Raw genomic sequence first — 13147 nt, forward strand, 5'->3', positions numbered from 1 at the left:
GCACAAGACGAAATTGAGTACCTATGAAAACAGTCCTGTTCAATGAAGGACCTCCCAACAACACTGATAGGTGACTGCTTGGGAGACATATTAATTCGTAGTTAGACCTGGCAAGGGACTAATGTCAAGAATCAAGTAACATCTCCTCAAGTCACAGAGGATAAATTAAAAAACAAACAAAACCCAGGAATGCAAATAATAAAATGAGCAGAAGGTAAAAAAATTTAAAAAACAGTTAACAAAATCATGACGAGAGGCTCAAATTTCACACTAATTAGAGAAAGTCAAGCTAAAACAAATATCAATAGATATCACAAACTCCACATTAGACTGGCAAATATTGGAGAGATAGAGTTATGTCCTGAATTAGGTTTGCCTCCACCCCTCCTCTCCCCACCCCACCAATTAATATATTGAAGCCTTAACCTTCAGTGTGATGGTATTTGGAGATAGGAACTTGAAGGAGGTAATTAAGGCCAAATTCACTCATAAGGGTGGGGCCCTAATCCCATGGGCTAATAAGAGAAAGAGACACCAGAGTATATTCTCTGTGTGCACACAGGGGAGAGGCCATGTGAGGACACAGCAAGAAGCCAGGAAAAGAGGTTACACCAGAAACCAACCCTGTGGGCACACTTGATCTTAGAATTCCAACCTCCGGAACCATGAGGAAATGTCTGTGGTTTAAGCCCTGTGGCCTATGGCATCTTGCTATGCAGCCCACGTAGACTGGTAGGGATGGATACCCTCCCGTGTGGGGAATCACGGGGAGCTGGCCATACGTGTTATTACTGCAGTGAGCGCAGACTGGCACAGACATTCTAGAGTGCCATCTGGCTGTCCCAGTTAAATGGCGTTTGCCATCCGCCTTCCGGGTGTATCCCAGGGACTCAAGGACAGTCTCCCATGGGTCCTAACAGGGACACCTGCAAGAATGTCCATATCAGAGGAGTTTATAGTGGCGGGGAGTGTCCATCCCTAGGGAAATGGCCAAGTGGCGGTGAAGTGGATGAGTCTCACGGACCTCTCTGCGCCAGTCTGAAGTCACAGACGTCAACAGCGTTCACTGAAACCAGTCAGTAGCCACGAGATCTATGTGACAACGCCATTTACATAAATCAAAGCTCTGTGGGTTTTAAAGTGTCAGGACATATTTAAACACACACACACTCTGCAGTGCCTGCCGAGGAAGAGGGAATGGCAGTGAGATTAAGAGGTAAAAAGGAAAATAACATAAAATCAAATAAGAGAGGAGCCTCGCCATTATTCCTGAGAATGCCATTGTGTTATGAATTGATGCATGCTCGAGTCTACCTCGTTGTCTTTCTTGAGGTTCAAGAAAAATGAATGAAAGAGGGGTACGTGACTAACCCGAGGTCATCCAGCAAAGAAGGGGACGAGGCCCAGGCGCTGCCTTCCCCACCCACCCTGCGACGGCGGGCAGAGCAGAGTGCAGCTTAGCTTACGTCTCGCCAGGGTGCATTTGCTGTTCACGTGGGCCTCGGCCAGGCCTGGCCAGGGCTGGTTGTGCAGGAACAGCAAGCTGAGGAGGACCTGGAGCCTCCACAGTGGGTGTGTCTTGCGTTCTGGGCACTGCAGGTGTCAAGAAGGGTCAGATGGCTGCAGGGGTGGCCGCAGGGACAACGACCTCGAGGTTTTCTGTGGGACGATTGCACCAGAATCCGCCCTCAGAGTGCTGCGGAGAGGTGTCCTGACGAGCTCCGGCAGCTGCTCGCATGGTGTTGGGGCAGGTTGAACCCTGCAGGGCGGCCAGGGCTCTAGCAGGAGGCCTTGTTGCTTGGAGACAGCCAGGAGAGCCCACTGTTGGGTCATCCAGCAGGAGTCCTGTCCCAAACCTTGCCCAGGCTGGATGTTGGTGACTCTTTGGTGAATATATAAATGAATGAATAGATGAGCCGGATGGCAAATCCCAGGCTTTCCAATTAGACTAGGACTTTCTTAAAGGGCAAGATCATTCTCAATGCTTTCCCTGATGCTTATTTGCATCATGGGCTAGGGGCTGTTTTTTGAGTGACTAAACGACACTATGTGAATGAGTGAAGATGGCTGATCTCTCGGTCCCTTACCTGATGATCAGTTTCTTGAGGGGAAGTGGAGTCTAGTTAATCCTGGCGTGTCCAGTGCCTCCCATGTTTACCACATGATAGTTACTAATGAATTCTCGTTAAATAAAACAAACGCATGAAAGAATTAATGAATGAATGATGGGTTGTGAGCACAGCATACAGGGTAGGGGGACGGAAAGTCTTGAAGCCAAAGCATTAGGTTTCCCTTGTAGCTCTGGGGTTGGGAGTCAGAGTTTAGTTCAAATCGCCCTGTCCTCACCATCTCAGGAAGTGGCGCCACCATCCTCCCAGTTGCTCCAGCCTCAGCCCTTGGGGTCACCTTCTACTTGTTTCCTCACCTCTCATGCCCCATCTATTAGGAAATTCTGTCAACACTGTCAGAATGTGACCACATCCAACAACTCCACCTCAGCTACCTTCTTGGTCAAAACTATTACAGGGGCATCCTATGTGGTCTCCCAGCTTCCTGAACTATTACAGTGGTGTCCTAGGTGGTCTCTCCACTTCTTTTCTTGACCCCCCTACAATCTCTGTCACACAGCAGCCTGAACAATGGTTTTAAGACGGAAGTCAGACTATGATGCTTCTTCTGCTCAAAACCCTCCAAAGTTTCCATTGCAAACAGAGTAAAAGCCAATATTCTTGCAATGGCTCTGGGCCCTGCAGGGTCCCCTGCTGTTCTCTCTGACCTCACCTGCTGCCACTCTGTCCCTCATCCACTCCCCTGCAGACACACGGAGCCGGGAGTCTGGACTCCACAGTTTATAGCTGCTGGGAGCTCTGAGACAAAGGGACTCTTCACTCCCCCAGGCTGCGGAGGGTGTGCGGGGTCCTTGGCAGATTTCACAGCAACCTGGGAGGGCACCTTGGGCACTTGGCTTCTAGTTTCATAAGAGATCATAACACATGATTACTTTTTCAATTTGAGGTCTTCTCTCAGGGTTCACACTCTCTTTGGGGATGATTGTAGAATATCATTTACTTTGAAATGTGCTTTTCTAGTCTTCCTGGTCATGTGTGACCCATTGGGATTTTGTTGTTGGGCTCTTTTTTGGTCAAGAAAGTTGGAGCTGAGTGGCCACTGTTGGGAGAAACAAATCTGTTGTCCTTGGCTTTCTGGAGGGCTGAATGTGGGGTGGCGGGCCGTCCTTTCCACCTCGTTCGTCACAAGGTCTGGTTCCGAGGGTCCCCAAGTCTAGAGCAATGACGGTGTGGAGGGTGTAGACTTTCAGAGCCTGGGGCCTGACAGGGTCGCAGGAAGGCACTGCTCACGGGGACGTCCTGGACGGACAGCCAGTGTGATTTACGATCAGTCGGCATCAAGATCGTGCGTTCCTGAGTCAGACAGACCAGGATGCAGACCCCGGCTTGTTCTCTCTTGCAGACTCAGCTTCCAGCTCTGTGGAAGGAGCACCATCTCAGTGCAGAGTTCAGGGCTGTGGTGAGGTTAACAGGGAACCACACTCGGGCCAAGCCCGGCGTCCATGTTGCTGTGATGGCTGCTGTTCTTGTCCTCGCCCTCCCTGCTCTGAGCCTCTGCTTCCTCCTCTGTAAACACTGGAGGAGTGAGCAACGCCCCTCCTGAGCAGCACACACCTACAGTGCTGCCCACGAGGATCATAGCGCTGACGTTGGCGTGGGTGGCCCCATTCACTGGGCTACGCCGGCACGGCGTGAAGATGGAGATGCCAGACCTGGAAAACCACCCCTTAGCAATCTCCTTTACTATTTTAAGTAACTTTTCTTAAATGAGCTTCTTTACCATTTGGGGAGTATTTTTTTTTTTTAAATGTGTTGAAAAATTTGGTGTGTCTGTTCAGAAAAAAATATGGATTAAGTCAAAAAATGTTGCTCACAGCTGCAGGCTTCCTTCCCATGGTCCTCCGGAGGCGTGCCCATAGACACAGGTTAGAACTCCAGTTCTCCTGGGTAAGTGGCTTTCCAGAAGATTGATTCAAATAAAAATGTATTTTCAACCATTATTCCCTGTGGGCCGGCTCCGTGCCAGCCCCCGTGCTTGGCTCTAACATTCTGTGTGTCCAGTAGCTTGTAGTCCGATGAGACAGTCAGAGCCAGAGGAAATAGATAGATCATTACAAACCGTATTCTGGGGAAAAGCTTAGTTAATTATGTCTCTCCTACCACACAAAAAGCTGGTTTGTGTCTTTGGTGCCTAGCACGGGGCCTGACACCCAGTAGACGCACAGTAAATATTCTATGGATGTCTGTCCTCAATGTTCCTCACAAGAATCCTGTGAGATGGGTATGATTACTGTCCCTATCACACAGATGAGGAAGTCCAGAATCAGTGAGCTAACAGAGCTAAGAGTTGAACCCAGTTCTGTGGCTGCAGACACACCTTTAGTTTAGAGGCAACAGAAACAGGGGGCACTGAACAGGGGTCTGGGAGCCGGCCTCGGGGGGAGGAGGGTGTGGTGCAACAATGGCTCCCGCTGCTCTGGGTGGCCCAGAGCGCGGGTCCTGATCATAGAAAGGGTCAAGTCAGTGAAACAGGTGCGTCCCGTGGGGAGCGCTGAGGGTTGTTAGAGCCGAACCCTGACTCTGGGCAGGAGAGTCTGGATCCAAAGGAGGCAGAACTTAGACATGTCCACAGCTCTCAACTCCCCTTCCCTTTTTTTTTTTTTTTTTTGCACTTTTCCGAAGCTGGAAACGGGAGAGACAGTCAGACAGACTCCCGCATGTGCCCGACCGGGATCCACCCGGCACGCCCACCAGGGGCGACGCTCTGCCCACCAGGGGACGATGCTCTGCCCCTCTGGGGCTTGCTCTGTCGTGACCAGAGCCACTCTAGCGCCTGGGGCAGAGGCCAAGGAGCCATCTCCAGCGCCCGGGCCATCTTTGCTCCAATGGAGCCTTGGCTGCAGGAGGGGAAGAGAGAGAGAGAGAGGAAGGAGAGGGGGAGGGGTGGAGAAGCAGATGGGCACCTCTCCTGTGTGCCCTGGCCGGGAATCAAACCCGGGACTTCTGCACACCAGGCCGACGCTCTATCACTGAGCCAACCGGCCAGGGCCTTCCCTTCCCTTTTGAAATGCGTTGTTTTCTGCTGGGAGCTGCACTCTGTCCTGCAGTTTATGTTGGTTGTGGTGTGAGAGGGTTGACATTTCTTCTCTCCTGATTTGCCCACCTATTTTAATCTTCAAGCAGCATCCACTGTGATCTGCATCTATGATAGGCTCTGGCACTGGTGAAACTTCAACCAGCATATCCCCTTTAAGCAGCTGTTCCCAGCCAGACCCTCTGAGGAATGTCACATCGCCCCTGCACAGCCGAACCTCACAGATGAAGAATGTGGATCCTGGGGTTGGGGGCCAGGTGGTGGCATGCACCCAATCTCACAGCAATGAGTGGGTGCCCCAGCCTGCAACTCTGACCTCCCGATTCCAAGTCCCCTGCCTTGTCTGTGACCTTGTACAATGTCACTGATCCCTCCTCTGTTTCCAGTTATTACCCTGGGCCTCATGAAGCACAACGCAGAGGGCCAGATTCAGAACATCTGCCTCCTGGACAGTCTGAAGGCCTCTGAACAAGTGGCCCCAGGCATGGTGGGCTGGCTAACCGGTGGTGGCACGAGCCTCCAGGAGCAGCGAGAAGGCAGGTTAGAATCTGAACCCCAACCCTGGGACTCTTCACAGAGCTCAAGGTCAGAGGGGAGAGCTGGGGAATGGAAGTGCATGGCCTGGGATGAGAGAATGAAGGAAGATTGGAGGAGGAAATGTCGGTCCCAATACGAGGACGAGTAGGGGTCACATACAAGGGGTATTTGGAGAGGCAACATAGCAGAGTAAGTAAGAATGAAGGGTTGGAAGTAAAAGTTTCTCACTGAAATCTTAGCTCTAGCTCTGGCTGGTTGGTTCAGCAGTAGAGCATTGGCTAGTCAATGTTGTGGATGTCCCTGGTTCGATTCCCGGTCAGGTTACACAGGAGAAGTGACCACCTGCTTCTACCCCCTACCTTTCTCCCTCTTTCTTCTCTCTCTCATTCTCTCTTTCTTTCTTTCTACTCCTCCTCCAGCTGTTGTAAAGTAATGTTCCACCGGGTTTACGTAGAGATACTAAGTCCAAATGAATTTTTAAGGAGTTTTATTAAAAGGAGATTTATTTATATGCTGGCCGCTTGTGACAAACATGAGGCATATGTGACCCAAATTGTGCAGTCTCAAATATAGCCTTGAAGTAGGTTATATACCCTTGATCACACACAGGTTAGCAGGAAAAGGAGGAGGAGGGGAAGATGACATAATTATTAGCAAGCTTATAACATTTGCCTATAAAATTTATAAAAATATTTCTGCATATTAAAACTTATAAGGTAACATATAGTGAAAAATGTTGTTTTATATATTGAAAGACATTCCCAAATCATTTCGTGTTCATTTGCCATCCTTTGTCTAGAGCAGTGGCAGTCAACCTGGTCCCTACCGCCCACTAGTGGGCGTTCCAGCTTTCATGGTGGGCAGTAGCGGAGCCACCAAAGTATAAATAAAAAGATAGATTTAACTATAGCAAGTTGTTTTATAAAGATGTATTCTGCAAAACTTAGCAAAAATCCGACATAAAGTACTTGGTAATTAATTATTATTATATGCTTTAACTTGCTGTCACTCTGCTTTATAAATTTTAAAAAGTAAAGTGACTTCCCTACTTTATAAATCACCATTACTGTGGAACCGGTGGGCGGTTAGAAAATTTTACTACTAACAGAGATACGGAAGTGGGCAGTAGGTATACAAAGGTGGACTGCCCCTGGTCTGGAGGTGTATACATCGACTATAGGCCTTCAGGATGGGAGGGGGAGCCCGCATGGCTTCAAGGGATGAGCACCCATTAAAGAAGGAAAGAAAGGAGAGGAAAAGGGCTCGCTCAGTCTGTCTTCCCTTCCCCAGCATGAGGCCAGGTGTTTATCCTCTTCCTCAGAGGTGTGGGGGAAGGGAGGGAATACAAGTTTCTTCTCCACTTCCACTCAAAACTCAGCACAAAATTTCTCTATGTATACCACAATGCTGTCGTCCATCCTGAGTTGGTGCAGATCACACACAAGTATAAAACATATATTTACAAAATCTCTCTGTATGCTTAGCCTAAATTATAAAATGCCCTTTAAGCTTCCTGGTAAAAGCGGGATTCCTACACAGTATGTCTTGGCAAGTCAGGAAACTTTCACATTTCTCTCCCCTCACTCTCTACAGAAAAGAGAGGACAAGAAACCTGACTCCTCCTCCTAAAATATTAATATTAATTTTTCTATTCTTTGGTACCTTGTCACACATCCATGGCTCATTCAAGCAAGTTGGCCTTGGGCACTAAGGACAGCACCATGACCTAGCCTCAGGCATTAAAATAGCTTGCTTGCCGAGCAACAAACAATAGCTCCAGATGGGCAGAGCATCACCCCATACAGGACTTTCTGGGTGGATCCCGATCAGGGCACATGTGGGATTCTGTCTCTTTCTCTCTCTCTGCTTCTCAGTTCAAAAAATAAAATAAAATAAATAAAATCTTGGCTCTGCCACCAACCTTGGGGAAAACGGTGGACTGCTTTGGTCTCACCATAACATGGGTGCCCAGAGGGCAGCTGGCTAAACATCTGGTGCCAAAGGAACTCAGGACTGGAGTCAGGCATGTGAACCTCACATTACCGCTTGATGGCTGTGTGACTCTGGCCAAGGCATCTGAGTTGTCTAACCTTCAGCCCTGAGTCCGCCTCAGTGAAATGGTCATGATTGTCCCTATTGCTGGCAGCTTGGGGGTTTTCTCTACCACACATGGTGGGTGCATGGCCATCAGTAGGTACAATCACCTTCACAGAACTGGGCCTGTCCTGCTCACCTCCATTTCCATGCCTCCCTCCTGAGGGGCGCAGGTCTCCCCAGCTTCCCAGACTCAAAGCTCCTCGGCCCCAGCACGCCATTATTCCAGCCTGCTGTGCCTGGGGCTCCCTTCTCTCTGCCTCCAATCCCCTCTCTCTCCATTTTAGTGGGGCCACCCCTCACCAGCAGGGTGTTCCTGGATGGGTGCAGCCATGATCACCTCCCTTCATTCATTCCTTAAAGAACTGTCACAATATTTATTGAGCACTTAATGTGTAACAGGACCTGGGCTGGGTACTGAGTACACAGCTATGAGCAAGACACACAGTCACTGCCTTTTGAAATCTTAATCCTCGTTCGAGAGATAGGCCACGAAGGTAAATAACCAATGGCAGGTGGAGGGCGATGAAGGCCGTTTTATCAAGGTAAAGGGTGAGTGAGAGGGCCCATCAAGAGGACCCGTCTAAAAGTAACCCTTAGGAATAAACCGGAATGAAGAAGCATGTGAAGTAAGAGGCATGCGGGTTTGGAGGGGGGTTTGGTAAGGTCCGGAGGAAGGAAAAAAATTGGTGTGTTTGAGAAAAAGCACAGGTCCTGCGTGGCCAGGTGAGCAAGATGGCAGGTAAGGCCGGGCCCTGCAGGTCTCAGGGGCTGTGGTGCGGAGTTCGGGTTCTAACCAAGGACAGTGAGAATCACGTGGAGAATGTTGAGTGAGAGGGGAGTTAGGCTCCTTGGGCTGCCCCAGGGAGAGGTCTATAGAGAGGCCAAGGTCACGCCGGAAGCTCGGAGAAACTAGAGTGTCTCCAGACAGGCAGTGATGGTCACCGGGACCTGGAGAAGGTGACAGAGGAGGATGTGTTTTACAAGCAGAGACAACATGACTTGCTGATGGTTTCTATGTGGAGATGACAGGTGGAGGCCATCAACTGCGCCTGAGGTTTGTGCTTGGGCGGCCTGGTAGGTGCTGGGGTCACCTGCCGAGCGAGGCAGGCGTGGTGTGAGAACAGGCCTGCAGTCTGGGTCTGCGGCTGGCTGTGGGTCACGGATATCGGTACAACCGTGTGGAGTGTCAGGACACTCGGGACAGCTGTGAGGACTTGCAGCCAGGGCTCCCAGTGGTGGCTCTTGCCCACAGAGCGTCTATAAAAGGCTCTGACTTCAAACGCACTGCCAGGCCCTTGTGACAGGTGGCCGGCCTTGTCTGTCAGCCCAAGGCCTTGCTATCTGGTTTCCGTCCCCCCTGCGGGACCTCTGCTCTTTCTCTGTGTAGCGCCAACATCACCAACATTCAGCTGGACTATGGCGGGATCCAGATGTCCTTCCACAAGGAGCAGGTCTCGACAAACATCTCACTTGAATTTGACATTGACTTGAGACTGGAAGTCATACAGACGCAGGGTCTATGAGGCACTGGGGTCCCTTCTGCTCACGGGGGACCTGAGAGCTGGGGTGTAGGGTGGGGAAGAGAATGTGGCCACCTGTGGCACCCAGTTTTTTCTAACCCCGACCTGGTTTCAAACTCTCTTGCTGTGTGACCTTGGATAAGTCACTTCTCGCCTCTGAGCCTTAGTTCCTGCAACTGAAATGTGGATGGCAACCATTGGTCTGTGGAGGCAGATCATTTGCTCCTTTAAACCTGTGTTTAATGACGTGGACAAAAGGAAAGTGGTTGCCAGAGTGAGAGGTGAGAGGAAGGGAGTAAAGAGGACAAATAAAGGGGGAGGGGAAGTGATTTGACTTTGGGAAATGGGCACACACCACAACAAACAGTTTGATGTTCACCTGAAATCTATGCATTGTGTTTGACCTATGTCATGCCATTAAATTTCATTTCTAAGAGAAAGGAAAAGAGCAAAGCAATTAAAAGAATGAAATAAAACAAACCTATGTGAGTTCACCACACTGATTTAAAAAAGGAGAAACAGTACGAATAAAAAAGGTTTTTCAAATAAAAAAGGGGAAACACTGTATCTCATCACCCTTCCCTTCCTTTAATATCCTATAAGGTCCACTGTCCCCAAGAAAAAGGGGGCTACAGCTAAACAGTAAAACTATTTTTAAAAAGAGGAGTAAACTCTTAACTTTTGCATTCCCATAGGCCCGCCAATCTGGTCTGTATAAAGGATTTTCAGAAGCCACAGTGGCTAATAGCAGTTTTCTCTTTAATCACTGCCTGCGGAATTTACCACGCAGGGTGTGGCACCCCTCTGGGCCGGTTTGTAGAAAAGACTCCGTGTGGACAGCACTGTCCACGTGGACAGCCACTCTTCATGTTGACTGCCTCTACCTGCTGCTCTTTGTCTCCTGTCTTCTCTTCTCCTCCTCTCTCTCATCCCCAGAAGGCCCTTCAATAACAAGACTGTGAAGACACATGCACGCATGAGCCTCGCTGTGGAGTTTTGGCTGGAGAAAGACGAGTTTGGCTGGAGGGATCTGGTGATTGGACTTTGCTTCATGGAGACGGCAGTGTCCACACCACGGTCCTGAGTAAGGTCTTCACTGGTCCTCCTCAGGGCTGGGCTTCTTCCTGTGGCCACATGTCCTAACCATTTCCTGGGTGAACTTTCTGCAAGACCCTGTCCTCCTGCCACCCAGGGATGCCCCGCCCTCTTCCCAGAAAGAAACCAGGCTCCTCCCTTCCCCACCCCTGCAGCCCACCTCCACCGCTCCCATCAGAAACTCCTGGTAGCCCCCCCCACCCGCTCCCCTCACTCCATCCTGCACTGTCCCAGCTCCTGGGTCGGTCCCTGGGCCATTGCAGGAGTGTGCACCGGCGGCCCCTGGCTGGACCTCACCTCCTTCACTCCGTGCTCCGGCAGCAGAAGTCACTTTCTAGTCCGGTATCTGGCTGTGTCCTCCAGCCCCAGCCCCACACCTCCCAGGGGTCCTCCAGTGCCCTGTGGATGAAGAGCCAACTCCTGGACGTCACTCTAGGCCCCACTTGTCCTCTCCGCTGCCCCACCCTGCTCCACGCTGCAGCCCTCTGCCCTGTAGTCTCTCTGAAGGACCCGCCCCTCCATCAACATACCGTGTATTTTCACACAGCTGTGCCTTTGCACATGCGGATCCTTTGGCTGGAATGCTGTGACCTTCTTCTTTAAGGCTCCTTCTCATCACTCATTCATTCAACAAATGTTTACTGAGAACCTACTATTCCAGACCCAGCATGCTTGATCGTAGGGATACAACAGTGATCAGACAGAAAAGTAAAAATCCATAGCTAAATGAAGACCTACACCCTGGCCGACCAAGTCTGTCAACCTCAACAGACAGTGAGTCCCTAGGAGGCAAAACTTAGGTCTGATTTCTCTCTGTAATTCTAAAATGCAGAAAACAGCAAAGTTCTCAGGGGACGACCATTCGTTGATTCATCAGACAGTCACCGAGTGCCTAGGTCACGCCAGACATCCGAGGACAGGGCGGTGCAGGGGGAAGACAGTGGACTCGGGAGCTCTGCTGACCTGGTTCTGACCTCATCAATGCTAACTAGCTGTGCGACCTCGGACAGGTCACATTGCTTCTCTGAAGAGCCCCTTTGACTGCGCCTGACCATAGTGCCTCATGTTCTACAGGGCCAGCTGCGGAGTGAATGTGTAACCTGTATCCAACACAGAGCACTTGGTACTATTTCGCCTGTATTTATCTGTTCTGTACCTCTACCTCTCTCCCCAGAGATATCGCACCCAAGATGAAACATTTTCTCAATGATTTTAGACAAAAACTGGAGAAAGTTATCCCACATATGATAGAAGATCAGGTAAGCTGGAGAAATATATTTTGGCCTCGGGCATCCTTCGCTCTGAGGGTCAGGGTATGCATCTTGGAAGTTTAGCAAAGAGTTTCAAACCCTGGGCTTTCAAAACCTGAAAAACTTCAATTAAAATGGTCAGTTCTGCCACCTTCTGGCTGTGGGTCCTCGGGGAAGTGACGCCGTCTCCCAGAGCCTCAGTTTCCCCATCAGTAGCACGGGACCGATTCCAGTCCCCATCTCCTAGAGATGTCTGAGGATTCGGGCGGTAAGTCGTGGAAGTGCTGTGTGTGTGGCTCTAGCGGGCAGTTGGACTCAAAACAGGGAAGCTGAGCTGCCTTTTCCGCGATTCCCTGTGGGAACCCCATGGAGGATGGAGTCTAAACTTCCAGCCACGGGCCGGGTAGCTTCCTGTTCCCGGCTCCTGACTCGGCCCTTCTCTCTGTGCTGCCCGTCTAGGTGTGTCCTCTGATGGGTGAAGTCCTCCGGCAGCTGGACGTGAAGCTGGTGAAAAGCCTCATGGATGAGTGTCTGTGTCCATCCAAGGAGGACTCAGGACGGGTCAATGGCAAACAGAGGTGCCCCCATGGGGCTCCCAGCGAGATCTACTGAGGGTGAAGTGTCCGTACTTTAGAGGTGACGACGTTGCTGTCCCCTAAGAGAGCTGGGACAGCAGAGGGCACGCCTACAAGCAGCCTGGGCCTCCCCAAATCACTCACACCTCCAAATTACCAGAGATTATAGCTTCTGCACTCGACCCTTTAGGGAGCACATGGGCACCACCCCAAACTTGAGACTGCCCCTCCAGCTGCAGTTTAACAGATCCAGTCCCCGCCCTCAGGGAGCCAGCCCTGTCTGGTGAATGGACGACAACCGGAAGTGAAGGCTTAGCTATCATTTGGAAAGGGTTGTGATAGGGCTGCTCTGGGCACCTGCCCTTGGTGGGCATGGCTGGTGTGTCTTCTCCACTGTGGGCCCGGGAGATGGCGCAGTGTACAAGCAGGAGCCTGAGGCTGACCCTTCTCCTTGAAGAGCAGGGTGCCGCGCATGCGCTCAGCCAGCTGTGAGCCCGGCTGTCCCTCCGCGCCCGGGGCTCCGGTGCTTCGCTGCCGACTGGTGACCAGAGGAGATTCTAGGTCTTAGAGCAGGGAAGACAACATACCGCTTTCTTCCATAATAAATTGTAGCTCTGAAGCTGCAGAGGTCCCCTTGCCTGGGCCCGGAGTCCGGGTTCTAGGAGTAAAGACCTGACGAAGGCTTATCCTGAGACAGAATATACCTGAGTTTGCTCAACAGCCCAGAAATCCCAGACAAAACTTGCTCTTCCTGTATTTTGCAGCCGGAAGCCCGTCCACAGATGCGCTCATCAATGTAGAGAGGGTCCTGTTGAGATTTCCCATTCCCTCACTCATAGAACCCACATGTATTGAGCAGCTACCATGTACCAAGCCCTTTGCTGAGCTCCAAGGGAGTGTCAGCGGAAGA

General features: G+C 50.8%; 1 long non-coding RNA gene and 1 pseudogene across 1 annotated transcript in view; both read left to right on the plus strand.

Moving 5' to 3' along the window:
- LOC136309011 (uncharacterized) overlaps window positions 1–13147 on the plus strand; it is a 206857-nt gene that overhangs the window by 101185 nt on the left and 92525 nt on the right. The gene's annotated exons all lie outside the window — the stretch shown is intronic.
- On the plus strand, window positions 5522–12274 carry LOC136308409 (BPI fold-containing family A member 3-like; annotated as a pseudogene).

This window comes from Saccopteryx bilineata, chromosome 6 (genome assembly GCF_036850765.1).
Source record: "Saccopteryx bilineata isolate mSacBil1 chromosome 6, mSacBil1_pri_phased_curated, whole genome shotgun sequence".
Classification (NCBI taxonomy): Eukaryota; Metazoa; Chordata; class Mammalia; order Chiroptera; family Emballonuridae; genus Saccopteryx; species Saccopteryx bilineata.